The 16,618-nt window shown below is 41.6% G+C and overlaps 1 long non-coding RNA gene across 1 annotated transcript; it reads left to right on the top strand.

Moving 5' to 3' along the window:
• Window positions 1–1,378: 1,378 nt before the first annotated feature.
• LOC123609677 lies at window positions 1,379–16,133 on the top strand. Its single transcript, XR_006717887.1, has 6 exons — window positions 1,379–1,484; window positions 6,663–6,701; window positions 6,783–6,936; window positions 11,671–11,788; window positions 13,330–13,487; window positions 15,864–16,133. It is a non-coding gene; the product is annotated as an uncharacterized LOC123609677 (long non-coding RNA).
• Window positions 16,134–16,618: the final 485 nt, after the last annotated feature.

The raw sequence follows: 16,618 nt of genomic DNA, 5'->3' as shown, positions 1-16,618 counted from the left end.
ATTCGATAAACTAAGCACCCATGGCTGGCACAGGGAGCCATGAAGTTTCACCCAAGCACGTATCTCTGATTCTTCCGTAGACTTTATTCACATGGCAGTCCAGGGGCATTCTGGCAAATTCGGACTTCTCTACCACCCCGTCTCCCCTCAGCCATCATGCTGGATCATAAAGCCATCCCTCCTCCCTTGCCTTATCCAGACAACTGCCCATGCCAGGTCCCGTGGGGGGTCTCACCTACCACCTCAGAGGGCTTATTAAAGTATTTCTTCTAGACCTACACAATACTCTTGCAAAAAGAATTCCAGGGATGTTTTCTCCATTCATTGCCTGGCAATATGCCGAGATAGTATTGGACTATGGTATAAGGAACCTACTTGGTGTCTTCTGCTTTTCCATTTGCCTAGAACCAGATCAATCTGCCTTACTCTTTCAGCTTTTTCACTTTGGTCTTTGTTGTTTCCAATTCTCAGCTCCTAGTTCTTGCTTCATTCATTCATTTATCTGAGATAATTTATTGCCAGCCTATGGCGTGCCAAGTATTTATTTCACAGAAACCAACAACACAGCTTCCCTGTCTCTTGGAACCTGATTAAAACTGAGCCTGACTTACCCATTGGCTCACCTGGTCCAAGGGAAAGAGTTCTAGGTGTTTCCTCTTGCACGATGATTGTCCCTTACTCCAACCTGAGACTCAGTGGCCAAGTTCCAAATTCCTTATGCGTTCAGTAGGCACTTGGGCAACTTGGGGCTTCAGTGTCTCATTTCATAGAAGAAATGAGGCTTAACACCAGCTGAATATTAGCCCAGAGGAAATAGCTGAATCCCAACAGAACTAGTTGAAAGGAAAAGAAAAGGCTAATTTATTCGATCCTTTTGGAATGGATGAAAATACTCTGAAAACAGCCTTCCTTTCGTGACCTTTGAAGCGTTCCTATTAAGATCAAATATTTCTCTTCCTTGAAGATAAATCCTTTCCTTCAAATATCCTTGAAATGTTTGGTCAACATCTAGACCTAAAACACTGTGTACCTTCGGTGGTTATCAAAGAAGGAGCCAAATGTTTTGAAATGCTTATAATATTTTTTATTGCAGCACAATTGACATACACTATTGTTTCGGTTCCAGGTATGCGACATAACAATTGGGCATTTATAGGCATTACAAAATGATCGCCATGATAAGTCTAGTCACCATTTGTTACTACACGAAATTATTATAGTATTACTGACTCTATTCCCTATGCTGTACTTTACAGCCCTGTGACTGATTTATTTTATAGCTGCAAGTTTATAATCCCCTTCACCTCTTTCGCCCATCCCCCCCGCCCCTTCCCCTCTGGCAATGACCTGTAATAGTTTTAAACCACCTGATCAAGATCAAACTTTCTTCCTGATTTCCTGCATTGCTTGAAAGAAGAAAACACGCTTATGTTTAGAAATAGAGTCCTGGCACTGTGGAAGAAAGAACGCACGGGAATTACTAGGTAAGTATTTCCTTTGTACCAAGAGCCATGGTAGGCAGTTGATGGGCTATTTCATTTAATCCCGAGGGAATGTCCCTTCCAAGTAGCTCGTGTTGCTTTGCTGTCCCCACTTTGGGGATAAGGAGACTGAGGGGGAGAGTGAGTCAGACCCAAAGATCATTCTCTTTACTGATGGTTCACTTTATTTATTTGTTTATTTTTAAAGTTTATTTATTTATTTTGAGAGAGAGAGAGAGAGTGCAGGTCAATGGGGGAGGGGCTGAGAGAGAGAGAGAGAGAGAGAGAGAGAGAGCCCAAGCAGGCTCCGTGCTGTCAGCGCAGAGCCCTGTGCAGGGCTCGAACTCAGAAGCCCAGAGATCATGACCTGAGCCGAAATCAAGAATCGGTCGCTTAACCGATTGAGCCACCCAGGCGCCACATGCTGTAACTCATTTGAAACAGGGAGTTTGTTTCTCTCCTTATAGAATTAACTTCTGAGAACCCCCAACCCCCACCCTCAAATGCCGAATTCCAAAGATGCTTTGTCTGCAAATTTTTGACTGTAACTCATAATTTTACAAGTCGCTTCCTTTGTCTGAGGATTATAGTTAAGACACATGCAGTTGTAGAAGAAAATATAATTCTCACATTTCCTTAGGTAGGGTCAAAGAACTGTAGATGGGGTTGTTGACAATCCTTTACTATCGGACTCTTACTCTATTTCGTGTTAAATGACATCGCTAACCTACAGCTGAAAAAATGCATCATTTCAAAATTCGAAGAGTTTCTAGAGGTTGTCTGCTTCAGTGTTTCTCAAATGTTGGTTTGTACACAGGCTACATCAGAAGCATTTGGTGAGTGTTTTGAAAACACAGATCCCTGGGGGTGCCTGGGTGGCTCGATCAGTTAAGCATCCGACTTCAGCTCAGGTCATGATCTCACCGCGTCGGGTTCTGTGCTGACAGCTCAGAGCCTGGAGCCTGCTTCAGATTCTGTCTCCGACTCTCTCTCTGCCCCTCCCCTGCTCTCTCTCTCTCTCTCAAATATAATTAAACATTAAAAAAAAAATTTAAATACAGATCCCTGGGCCTTTGCCTTAGGCCTTCTTTTAAAAGCTTCGAGGCAGGATGCCGGGAATCTGAATTTAAAATTTTTTAAATTGAACCTCAGGCATATCTAAATCAGAAGAATCCCTTCCAGCACACCCCCCGACACGTCAGCGGGCAGCCTCGTGGCAGACACATGCAGGAGAGAATTTACAGCCTCAGAGAAAACTTGTTGTTTTTTAATGGGATCACACTATTGCTTTCTTAACTTAAAATATGACACCTTAAAACTTTCATTCATTAGTTCCCATGTCTGCCCTCTAAAGGTACACAGAGCACATGAAATCCCTTAGAACGTGAGCATTCAAATACTCCAAGACAGCTAATACAGTTCCCGTTAGGCTTTTTCTTCTCTGGGCTAACGTCATTCTTTAAACCTTTTTCTTTCTTTTTTTTTTTTAAGTTGATTTATTTTGAGAGGGGGAGGGGCAGAGAGAGAGAGAAAGAGAGAGAGGGAGAGAGAGAATCCCAAGCAGGCTCCACACTGTCAGCACCGAGCCCGACGCGGGGCTCTGTCCCATAACTATGAGACTGTGACCGAGCCGAAACCAGGAGCCAGACGCTTAAATGCTGGGCTACCCAGGCGCCCCGTAATCTTTTCTTATAAGTCACAAATTCCATAACCTTTTTCCTATCAGAAAGACAGTTCATAGAAGATCAAATCTGAGTGACCAATGTATATAAAAATTAACTAATAACAGAGCGTGCAAATTAAAATAACAATGTCGTATTTTTTACACCCATCAGAATGGCAAAACTTAAAGAGAAATCCTGTTTATTGTTTGTAGTGATGGAGGGAGAAGAGTATTCTTTTATATTTCTGGTGAAAATGTGCAGGCAAACAGACTTTTTTGGAAAACACTCTGGCCACCTGTGCCTAAGTGAAAATATATATACACTTTGCCCCAAGAATCCCACTCCTGACAACGTATCCCATAGAGATAAACTTATGTACCAAAAAAAAAAAAAAAAAAAAAAAAAAGCCAATCAAAACTATTATATACTCCTGGTAGATGTGTAAATGGATGTAGCCACCTTGAAAACCTGTTTGCCAGTGTCTTGTAAATCTGAACGTACGTATGCCCTGTGAGGTGGCAATACTATATTCTGTACGTGCCCACAGAATCGTGTCATACGTTCACCAGAAGAAATGTATAAGAATGTTGTCTGCGGCACCATTCATATAAACCCAAGGCCAGAAGCTGCCCCAACATTCATGAGGTGTAGACTGAAGAAGCTAATTGTCATGTTCATTTAATAGTATGCTGCGCAAGATAAGAATGAGCACATTATAACTCCAGACATCAATGTGCATGGATCTCACAAAAGAAGCCAGAAGCTAGAGCACGAATGCCTAACCCCATTTATATATAGTTAAAAATAACACAAAATTCAGAGAAATCAGGAGGGTAGATGTTAATGACCACAAGAAAGTATGATGAATGCTTCCTACGAGCAGGCAATATTCTGTTTCTTGACCTGGGTGCTGGTTATATGCGTATGTTTTTAAAAATTCGTCGAGCTGTATACCTCCTATTTATGCACCAGAGCTTCGTTTTGCAGACAGCCACATGCATAGGATGTTTAAAACATCGTTATTAGAGAAAAGTTATAAATAAAACAGTCAGTAAAATGATCCGTAGAAGGATAGTGAGTAAATTATTATATATCTGCATTATAGATATTATGCAGTCACTAGAATGAGTGAATTGGTGCCATATCAAATGATTTTAAAAGATTTTCATGAGATAATATTGGATACGAAAAGGAAGATGAAAATAATTATATATTTCTCATCCCCTTTTCGCAAAGCAAAAAGTAACCAAAGCAAGAAGAGCATCGTATACATTAAACATTTCATCCTCGACAATCCCGTACTATTGGTAGGCTTATTATTCTCATTTGTAGATGAAGAAACAGAAGCAAGAAAGACTAAGTGAGTCACTCAAAGTTGCAATGCTGGTACATGGCAGAAATTGTAGAAGCTAGAAATTCCTCCCATTTCAATATGGAGACACGTGGCGAACTCTTGCCTTCCATATTGACCCATGAACCAAAATTCTTTCGAAATGGATGCTCCATAAGGTGCAAAGCCAGCTAATATTACATCCGGTGAATGTTTAAACGTCTTTCCACATGACTAATCATAGCTAACGGAGGTGGGGCACTTCGCATGAGTCAGGCACAGGCCTAAGTCTTTCACCTACCTTTCCATTAGACAGCCTGACCGCACATGAATAGTTCTGATCACCTCCATCCTAGAGATCAGCACTGAAGCCTGGGCCTTGTCTTCCCCAGCCAGTCCCCTCACCCGCTAGGTGTACCTGTGCTCCTATCCGGGACTTCAGGGAAATCACATCTTCTAAAGTCAACTGATCTCAGTCCACGTCCCATTGTCTTACCAGCTGTGGGACCTTCAGCAAGTTAGTTAGCTTCCGTGTCAAATTCTATAAATGGGAACCTAGTGAGGTTGTGAGGAAAAGGGAGACGAGGAATTTGAATCAGGAGCATCCTATCGGGCACATTTCTAGGCTATCAATAACTGTTAGTGTCTGCTTCAACAAGAAATAGCCTTCCACTGTCCTATTCCAGTTTCATGAGAGTCCGTCATGATGGAGAACTCATCGTTTTCTTTAATTCTTTTTTTTTTTTTTTTTTCAACGTTTATTTATTTTTGGGACAGAGAGAGACAGAGCATGAACGGGGGAGGGGAAGAGAGAGAGGGAGACACAGAATCGAAACAGGCTCCAGGCTCTGAGCCATCAGCCCAGAGCCCGACGCGGGGCTCGAACTCCCGGACCGCGAGATCGTGACCTGGCTGAAGTCGGACGCTTAACTGACTGCGCCACCCAGGCGCCCCGTTTTCTTTAATTCTTAAACCTGTAGCCGTATTACAGGTTTGCAGCACAAAGATGACTGTTCAAGTTCTTTAGAGTCAATATGAATGCCACTTACTGAGAAGTGCTGTGCGCTAGACGTTGTACTATGAGCTCGATAAATCTCATCTAAGTCTCCTGGCTCTAAAAGGCAGTTGATACTCATATAGGTACCCTGCATTCACCCCAGCTGCCTTCCGGTGTGCTTTCCTCCGCTTTGGAGGCTGGAAAGCTAAACACTGCATTTTCCAGACTGCCTTGTATCTGGGGTTCTGTCCGGGATTTTGGATTCCCCGGTCGGATGAGATTTGGAAACTGGGAATGAGATGGGAGGCTCCCACCTGCTGGTTCCATAGGCCGTAGGGTGGTGGAGGCAGGCGCTTTCCACGGGCAGCATCGGCAGAGGCCCCTGTATCCAGTCTTAGCTACCTGGTGCTAAGAAGCAGGACGCACAGCATTCATTTTACTGGTAGTCATCGTAGCAAGCACGGTGAGATAGCAACGGCCAGCCTCCTAACCTTGGGTGGCTTCCTAACTGTAAGGTCCCCTGGCTCATGAAGGTGGTGTAGCTCAGGGGCTCAGGGCTTCCTGATCCAAGAGGAGGCAGTAGTTCCCTTAAGACTTGTTTGTGAGGCGTGGCTTTGGGGCGTCTGCTCCTTCGGGTGTCTCGATCAATCGGTAAGCCTCTTGCTATTTCTTCCTGTGCAAATACACTAGCATGGATTCTTTTCTCTGCAACTAAACCCTGGCCGACATAGTAGGTGTTGTTCTGGTTATTCTGTAAGTGTGAGGACAGGCCCAGAAGGGTGAACTTGCTCAACTGATCTTCGGCCTGGTGTATTTATACTCTCTGAAGTGGGAATTGTGACATGGCGCCATCTTTGGTGAGGACTCTTTGTAGACTTGAGATCCAAGGGGACTCAGCTGGGTCTGGTGGTGTGAGGCGTGGAAACGCCTCGCTCTGGACTTCGTTCTCACTGGGAACACGTAGGAAACATGCCCTCAGGGGCAGAAATAATACTCAGTACCTATGTGTTTCAGATGTATCTCCACGGTATTTCCCTTCTGAGAATGTGTCTATCTTACCGCTAACATGGGAAAATTGACCCACTGGTAAATAACTGTGCCCAGATTAGTGCTCTTGGTTCAGATTTCAGATGTGTCCGATCAATAAATCCTAATTATATTGAATGTCTGTTTCTTTTCATTTCATCCAGGTCAAGCTCAGATCATTCATTCATTCATTCATTCATTCCGTGAGTACTGAAAGCCTACAACAGAGCCAGAGCTGTTGGGGGTAATAAACAGGCGAGTAAGCCATGTTCTCTACCCTCTAGGAACTCAGCCTTTGGAGGGATAGCCATATCAATAAACATGCAAAATATGCAAGATGAAGTGTGCTGTCCCGCGGTTACTTCCTGAGTCAGAGGAAGAGAAAACAACGCATTCTCTCTGGAGGAATCACGGAAGACCTTCCACCCTTAACGGGAGGTAAATACAAAAACGCAAGAACCATTAAGGAGAAGAGTGCGTTCTGCTGCATCAGTTACAGAAGGGAGCATCGGAGGCAAGGCTTGGTTGGTAGCAGGTTGGTTTTCTTTTTTAATACAAAGCAGATTTATTTGCATGTCCAGCAACGAGGATTAGAATACTGGATAAAAAGGAAAGCAGTCTTCTGACCAACGGAGAAGATCAAGATTCTTAAGGAGCTGACTTTGGGACCTGCTGTAATGAGAAGGACTTGCTACGTTGCCTTCAGAGGTTAAGTCTCTTCCCCTGACATTTCAGCAGGCTTTTCAAACACTGGGCCAGCTCTGCTAATTCCTTCTAATAGCCAAGATGGTATTAGCATTAGTGTTTGTATTCGTATTCGTATTAGTCTTAGTATTAACATTAGTACTCCAGACAATCTGCGTTCTTCATCTGTTATTCCAGGTATCGCGAGAATCGAGGCTTGCACTGTTGGTTTTAATTCATGCTTAGCTCAGACAACGACCTATAAATGTGCATGCTTCAGTAACCCACGTCTCTATAGACTGATAATTCATTCTAATGGACTTAACTTTTTGGCCTGGGTTTGTGAAGTCACCTACAGGTTTCTTAAATTATTTCTTAAAACATTTTATTCTGGAAAAATTTAAACTTACAGAAGAATTTCAAGCATAATATAAAGAACTCCCCTGTCCCTTTTACCCACATTCACCTGTTTTCACCAATTTTTAATTTTCGCCGCGGGCGCGCACTCGCGTGGACTCTCGTTCTCTGTCTCTGCGTGCACGCGCGCACACACACACATCAATTTTTTCCTGGCTCATTTGGGAACACTTTGCAGACATCGTGTCCTTTTACTACTTTTACTGAGTGTGTCTTTTCTAAGGGCAAAGCAGTTATCAAATCGGGAAATTGAATATTGACGTAATACTTTAACCTACGATCTTATGACAATTTCACCGAGTGTGTTAATAACGTCTTCCAAAGTAATTTTGGTGTGCTATACGGTCCAACAACACACTGATACTCTTTAGAGGCTCTAGGAAACCAATACATTATTTTGAAAACATTTAGCTGTCACGAATTAATTTATTTTTCATGTGGGCTGTACATAAACTTTATTCAAGGGTAGACTTTTTTTTTATATAGAGATCAGTCCGGTCTTGAAAGGACCAGACGTGCGAAGGTGATTTCCCTTATCCATTCACTGCAATGTCAAATTGTTCTTTCGAATGGGGAAAAAAAGGGGGTGGGGGAAGATTTGGAAAGATTTCTGTTTGTTGTATGCCAGCGGCTCTTTAATAGGTAAAAGAAAACAAACTTGTTTCCCACTTGTCTGTCAAGTTCCTGGCATGTGAGCCCTCTGTTTTCTCAATTAGGTGCAGAATCTTGACTGCTGAATGGACATTCTTCAACCTGAGCTGACCATTTGAAATTTAAAATTAGCAACGTAATTATATTTACTGGGCCACTGATTGAAGGGAAATTGCACTCAGCTGATGAATTTGCACGTTGTAAAATGGGTCACGGCAGCAGATGGCCTTCCAAGAAGCAAAAAATAACTTTGGAGTTGGTTGCTCTTCCCCTGGCTTCCTTAGTTGAACCCTGCTGCATGAGAGTTTGAATGCTCAAATCAGGTCAGGGAATTTTGGGGTGTCAGCACACATCATCAAGAGGAGCTATGAGTTGTAAAAGAATAACATTTTGATCTTAAAATAAATCTCCATATATTGAATTCTGAATATTAAATTAATACTAGGCAGGACACCATAAGTAGCTTTTATTTGTTAGGTGCTCACTATCGTAGACACTATTCTAGATCTTTTACGCGCATTGCTTTGTTCAATCGGTACCATAAACCTGTGAGTAATGATTAGTATAGGCTGCATTTTGCAAATGAGAAAACAGATTCACAGGGTAGACTGGCCATGTTCAAAATATATGCTTTTCTCTCTTGTCAAATGAAATGTTTAATTAAAACCCTAGGAGATTGTGTCTACATGAAGCTCTAAAAGTCCAGATATAGATCATGTTTTCTAAATTCCATCTGCCACTTTTAAAAAAAACAGGGGGAGACACCTTAAAGAAATGACCCATTCCAGGTCTGGTGCTGGAAATGTACAAGACGAGCCTAGAACATCTCGTGATACCAAATACCAAGAAGTGTATCAAAAACTGTGGAGATTGTGTCACATGCAATTGGAAGCTCTTACTGGACAAAGAGGGACACATTTGAGCAACAATAAGAATGATAATTAAAATAGATTTAAACACGTAGAGTATGTTTATTTAAACACACCCAAAATATCTAAACCGATCAGTTCCTAATAATACCTAATAATACCCAAACAGCAATCCACTGATACTCTTTTTTTTTAAGTTGATTTATTTATTTTGAAAGAGAGACAAAGTGCGAGTGGGGGAGGGGCAGAGGGAGAGGGAGAGAGAATCCCCAGCAGGCTCTGCACTGTCACTGCAGTGTCCAACTTGGAGGTCGAACTCCGGAATCATGAGGGCCTGAGCCGAAGCCAGCCGCTTAACCACCTGAGCCCCCCGGGCAGCCCAATACGCTGATATTTTTTCAAGGCAATAGGGAACCAATGCACTATTTTTGAAAACTGATGAGTAGAGAGAAAAAAATCAAACCTTTCTTCCTGCCTTTCCCATAGGAACTGTATCTTAGTGTAACCAGGTATTTAACAAGAGGAAGTTTCTTTTTACAGCAGTAATCTAGCTGATAAATGAAGAAGAAATACTAGAAATATATCACAGTTTGAAACTTCTGACGAATTAGTGTCTTTAGGCAATGATCAACCGTGGCCAATGGCAGCGATCAAAGGACATTATCTGCCCCTCGGTGGGAGTATCGACACTACCTATATAATAGTCCTGCCAGAAAAACCAAACAGGAACTGTTCAAACTCCTGTATTTTATAAGAAATACAGAGGGCAGAGGAACATGCCTACTGACACCATGAGGGTGCCATCCAAACTAGAGGAAATTCAGGACCAATGAGCCTTGTTGTTGTTGTTGTTGTTTTATTTTATTTTTTTTTAACGTTTATTTATTTTTGAGACAGAGAGAGACAGAGCATGAACGGGGGAGGGTCAGAGGGAGAGGGAGACAGAATCTGAAACAGGCTCCAGGCTCTGAGCGGTCAGCACAGAGCCTGATGCGGGGCTCGAATTCACGGACCGCGATATCATGACCTGAGCCGAAGTCGGACGCTTCACCAACTGAGCCACCCAGGCGCCCCTGTTGTTGTTGTTTTAAACGACATTAAACGTTAAAAGTGAGCCTTCATAAAAAGGCTTGAGAAATGATTAATCAATGAGGGGTGTCTGGCTGGCTCAGTCTGTGGAGCACGTGACTCTTGATCTTGGGGTTGTGGGTTTAAGACCCATGTTGGGTGTAGAGGTTGCTTAAAACTAAGATCTTAAAAAAAAAAAAAAAGAAATTATTCGCCAATGATAATATATAGACCTTTTTGGACCTTATTTTAAACAAACTATAAAACAAAAATCAGAACATTTATAGGCAATCAGGAAAATAGGAACACTGATGATATTATGGATTTATAGGTGGAGTTTTCAGGATATGATGATGATATTGTAATTATGTTTAAAAAGGAGGGTCCTTATCTTTAGAGATACATATTGAAATATTTTCAGATGAAATCATATGATGTCTGAGATTAGCTTCAAAATATTTGTGAGTGGTTGGGGAAATGGGTGGTGATATCAACAGAAAAGATAACTAATGACAGTTGTTGAGCTGGGTGAGAAGTACAAGGAATTCATTACATTTTTTCTCTACTTTTCATATGTTTGAAATATTCAATAATAGAAGGATATTTTTAAGGTAGCTCATACATATAAACATGGGCATTTATTTGTGGCAAACAGCCCAAATATTCACCAACTGATGAATGAATAAAGAAAATGTGGGGGCACCTGGCTGGCTCAGTCAGTGGAACATGGAACTCTTGATCTCAAGGTTGTGAGTTTGAGTCCCACGTTGGGTGTAGAGATGCCTTAAAAATAAATCTTTAAGGGGTACCTGGGTGGCTCAGTCACTTAAGCTTCAGACTTCGGCTCAGGTCATGATCTCGCAGTCCATGAGTTCGAGCCCTGCATCGGGCTCAGTGCTGACAGCTCAGAACCTACAGCCTGCTTTGCTTCAGATTCTGTCTCCCTCTCTCTGCCCCTCCCTTGCTTGTGCTCTCTCTCTCTCTCTCTCTCACTCAAAAATTAATAAACATTAAAAAAATAAAAATAAAAAAATAAATCTTTAAAAAAGAAAACGTGGTCTAGCCATGCAATGGGATATTATTAAGCCATATTAAGCCATGAAAAGGAATGAGGTACTGATTGAGGTCACAACAGGGATGAATCTTGAAAGCACCATGCTAAGTGAAAGAAACCAGTCATAAATAATGACATACATCATGATTCCATTTATACAAAATGTGCATGACAGACAAATCCATTAAAGCAGAAAGAGCTGGGATGAGGGCAGGAAGGGGGATGACTGAGAATGGGAATGGTGTTTCTTTTGAGGGTGATGAAACATTTTACATTAATTGTTGTGATGGGTGCATGACTGTTGATATGCTAAAAATGGCTGAATTGTGCATTTCAAGTGGGTACGTTGCATGGGGTGTGAGTGGTAACTCAATAACGCTATCTTAAAAAGTCTGACCTGGAGATTCTAGAGACAACTCTCTTTTACAGGCATTTGAGAAGATAGAGGAACATGTTAAATGACACCAGCAAGTTCACAGGCGAGTACAGAGTATAAGACGTTCTGCAAGACAACTAACCCAGATTCTGCAGGAAAGAAAAAAAGAAAGTACACGACTCTGGGTTACAGGAGACCTAAAAGGTGTAACAATCCAATGTGCTGTGCGACCTCGCCTGAACGCTAACAAGAATTTTTTTCAACATTATTGGGCAACGATGATTATGAGCTTGGGATTGGGTGACACAAGAAAAGTGACTGTAAATTTTGTGGGGAGTGATAATGACACTGGGTCTTTCAGAAAATATCCTTATCTTTAGAGAGGTAGAAGAAATATGCAAGGTGTTAGCAATTTGGTTTAAAAGTTGGTTTTGAAAGTATTTTAGCCAATAAAAGGGGACAAAGAAGTGAAACAAAAGGGTAAACATGTTTTGAATTATAGCTGAATCTGGGTGCTAGGTATTCTATTCTTTCTTGCTTGCTCATGTTTGAAGTAGAACATGTAAGAACAATAGAAGAAAAACAGGGAGAGGAGGAGGAGGAGAAGAGAAATGATCATTATCAACATACATTTGGCATTTTATGTATTGGAGACTTTTTTTAAAGTTCAGTTTTGCAATATTTTTAAGTTCAATTCAATATACTTATTTCTTAAGAGCTACTTAAGTACTTGAGACGGTTTTGCGTAACTCTAACCATCAAAGTACCTAGAAAGGAAATAAAATACGAGACATTTAAAAATGGTGGCCTGTTAGAATGATGTATTCGATTGAAACGTTTTAAGTTTCTAGGAGAAAACAAATATTACTGAACGTTCTCTCAAAAGTTATTAGGAATATGAGTTTCGCATAAATAAAATGATAGAATTTCTAAAATAAACTATGATTTTGAAGTTACAATGTTAATAATTGAATATGAATTCTTAGAGGACAAACCAACCTGAACAATCATTTCTGCACACAAAGGCTACCCTTGAGGGCACTAAAAACTCACATCAGTGGTGCCGTTTAAAGAAGAAGAAGAAAATAACAGTGCACCCATCCTTCCTCGTGTTTTTATATTGCTGGATTGAATCTTCATATTTAAAATTTTTTAATGTGTATTTATTTTTGAGAGAGAGAGGGACAGAGACAGGGCGCAAGCAGGGGAGGGGCAGAGAGAGAGGGAGACACAGAATCCAAGGCAGGCTCCGGTCTCCGAGCTGTCAGCACAGAGCCTGACACGGGGCTCAAGCTCACGGAACAGGAGATCATGACCTGAGCCAAGGTTAGATGCTCAGCTGCCTAAGCCACCCAGGTGCCCCGAATCTTCTTCTTCTTTTTTTTAATGTTTATTTATTTTTAAGACAGAGACAGAGACAAAGAGCCAAATGCGGAGGGGCAGAGAGAGAGAGAGAGAAGACAGAGGATCCAAGGCAGGTTCCAGGCTCTGAGCCGTCAGCACAGAGCCTTATGTGGGGCTCGAACTCGTCAACCACGAGATCATGACCTGAGCCAAAGTCCAACGCTCAACCGACTGAGCCGCCCAGGTGCCCCCTGAATCTTCATATTTTAAATGTATCTTTGTACATGTTGGATGTACAAAGGCCAAAAGAACAGGGACTTCACTGTGACAGAGCTGTATTTCTCTCTCCCCCCTCATGGTTTAAACAGTGCAGGCGGATGTGGGGCCTTCGTGATGTCATGAACCAGGGTCGATCTTGTCCTACCGACCTCCATTCATGGCTTCCATCCACGATGTCAGATGGCTCACACACGTGTCACCACTGCCTCCATACTCAGGCCAGCAGAAAGGAGAAGGAATTTTAAAGGTGTGACCTGATGGGAGAAGACATTCCCTCTCCCAGCATCCTCTTCCTCATTATTTGTTTTTTCCCCTACCAGTTCTAGGTTTGCCCTATTCTTGTTTTTCTAGGCTCTCGAGTTGAATCTTTATTTTCAGTCTCTCCTGACTTCTAATGGATAGATTTATATCTACCACTTAAACAGTATCCTGTTCTTAATAGGCAGCAATTTTCACTTTGTAAAGAACTCCCAATGTTTTAAAATTTCCAGGGATAGTGTTTGTTTACAGGAATATGTTTCATTTCTAAGATTTTTAATTGATTCTTTTTCATATCTTCCCGTATTATTTATATGTGCCTGATTTTTAGAAATAGCATTTCTTTTTTAATGTGTGTAGTTAGTACAACTTTATATGTATATGAATGTATATATACATACTACATGCAACGCAAATTATAGCAAATCCAGACAGAACTTAAAGCAATCTTAGTGTCTAATATTAATAGAATTGTTCAAATTATTGTTCTCGAATGATAACATAGCATGCAACCATTTAAAAATAACTGTAAAGTAACCATATTATACATAGTCCTAATAAAATATTTAGTAGACCTTTACTAAAATAATAAGTGAAATAATGTGAAAATAATTCACATTAGAAATATAATTTCTTGGGACACCTGGCTGGCTCATTGGTTAAGCGTCTGACTTGGCTCAGGTCATGATCTCACGGTCTGTGAGGTCAAGCCCCTTGTCCGGCTCTGTGCTGACAACTTGGAGCCTGGAGAAGGCTTCCGATTCTATGTCTCCCTGTCTCTCTCTGCCCCTCCCCTGCTCGCACCCTGTCTCTCTTTCAAAAATGAACATTTAGAGAAAAGAAATATAATTTCTTATTCTGCTTCATCAATATAATTTCTTTATCTCTCTGAGCGTTCCCCGCATATCTTCTTCAGGATATCCTTTACAAATTTATCCAGGATCAATTTACTTTCTGATTGTTAACTTTGGAAGCTATTTTTGTGGTTGTGTTTTTCACACAGTTCAGTACGTTTTGGAATTTTGATTTGCAGGCTAATCTTGTCTTTGACTTTTTTCTCGCGTTGTTCTTTCTGGGCCGACCCCGCTGTGTCTAAGGAGTTGGTGATTGCCTTCCTCCTCCTTCATTATAGTCTGAATGGGTCTGGCTCGCCCTTTGATGATATTGTTGAAATAGACACAGACGGAAGCTCTCCTTAGCTTCTAATTAAGAGGCTGCGTCTATGCCCATCCACCTCCCAGACATACCATATTTTATACCTCATTCCACCGGGCAGCATTTTTCAATACAATTGACCCCTGAATAACATAGCAATTAGACGCACCAACTGCCGTCACCACCCCCAGCACGGTAGAAAATTCACCTATAGCGTTTGACTTCCCCCAAACTTAACTGCTAACCGCCTACTGTTGACTGGAAGCTTACATAAACAGTCCATTAGCACATACTTTATAATTTATATGTATTATATACTGTATTCTTACAATAATGTGAGCTAGAGAAAATAAAAGCTGAAGAAAATCATAAGGAAGAGAAAATACATTTATGGGACTGTCCTGTATTTATTTTTAAAAAATCCATGTATAAGCGGACCTGTGAAGTTCAAACCCATGTTGTTCAAGAGTCAACTGTAGATTCTTTTCTTGAGTCAGAGCCCTAGCCTGACTTCAAGCAATGAGTCTATCCCCAGCCTCCCAATTTATGGGAATCATCGATAGACCCACTTACCTTTCAGGAGCCGAACCTTTTTGCTACCCTTTAAGCTTGTGTTCCTGCAGGGCAGTGGCCAGTGACTGCACTTCCTGTTTATTGTTCTGTGTTTTTGTTCTGCCATTGGTCTATGGAAATGTGTATCTCCATGGAGATGTTGGGACCATAAACATGGCTGACTAAGTAAAGAGAAATTTTGTGTCTGCCAAAATCTATTTTCTCAGTTTTCAAGGCACAAAACTAGACTACATTTTTTAACATCCTTTGCAATGAGGTATGGCCATATGACTGAGTTGTGGCTAAGGAATGTGGGCAGAAGTGATACATGACATTTTTAGGCCTGTCTGAAAAAAGCTCCCACATCACGTTCTACGTTCCCCTTTTCTCCTGGTCATTGGCTGGAAGTGAAAGACTCCTAAGAGATGGGGGAGCCAAAAAACAGAAAGAACATGGGTCCCCGAGTCACTGCATGGAAGGCAACTCCCCGATCATCCGGTTGAAATTTACGTGAGTGAGAAAGATATTCTTACCGTACTACCCCATTGAGATCTCAGAGTTTGTCAGGTACAGTGGTCAGCGTTACCCTTCACCATGCACAATGCCTTTCTAATTTTGTTTTTATATTTACGTATTTTCAATTTTCTATTTTCTATAGCATTGTTATGTGTTTGGAAAAGACAAGAGACCTCACGGAGTGAATTTACAATGCCGTGTGGGCCAGATTTCCGATCATTCACTTCGAATCAACTCCACATACAACTTTCTGCTGCAGATCAAGACAAGGATCAGTCATACGGAAACGTGAAATGGTACTGTCTTTGAAAACTCATCGCAACGTTTCTCGGGGCGCCTGGGTGGCTCAGTCAGTTAAGCGTCCGACTTCAGGTCAGGTCACGATCTCATGGTCGGTGAGTTCGAGCCCCGCGTCGGGCTCTGGGCTGATGGCTCAGAGCCTGGAGCCTGCTTCCGATTCTGTGTCTCCCTCTCTCCCTGCCCCTCCCCATTCTTGCTCTGTCTCTCTCTGTCTCAAAAATAAATAAAAACGTTAAAAAAAATTTTTTTAAAGAAAACTCATCGCAACGTTTCTGTGAGTTTCATCTTCACCACTATAACAATGACACTGCACTTGGACAAAGACATAGCTGTTAGCAGCCTTGGATTCCTTTGCTGTTATCTTAGGAAGTATCAAGTCACAGACTCTTCGACACAACTCTTAACCAGTTTCAAACTAAAGCTACCAGTTTCGTGGCTAAAGACGTGTTTTTGCCAACCCCCTTTAAATATATGCTGTGGCAGGCCCCCAAGGTACAGTCCGCCTGAATACAGTGGACACTCTGAATGCACACTGAGAATTGTGCTGTTCCTTAGTGGAGGAGAGCTGTGCTGGCTTATTAAGAATATAAAAGGAGT

This window comes from Leopardus geoffroyi, chromosome B2, assembly GCF_018350155.1.
Source record: "Leopardus geoffroyi isolate Oge1 chromosome B2, O.geoffroyi_Oge1_pat1.0, whole genome shotgun sequence".
NCBI lineage: Eukaryota > Metazoa > Chordata > Mammalia > Carnivora > Felidae > Leopardus > Leopardus geoffroyi.
The sequence above is the reverse complement of the archived record's forward strand: the minus strand, read 5'-3'. Positions and strand labels throughout refer to the sequence as shown.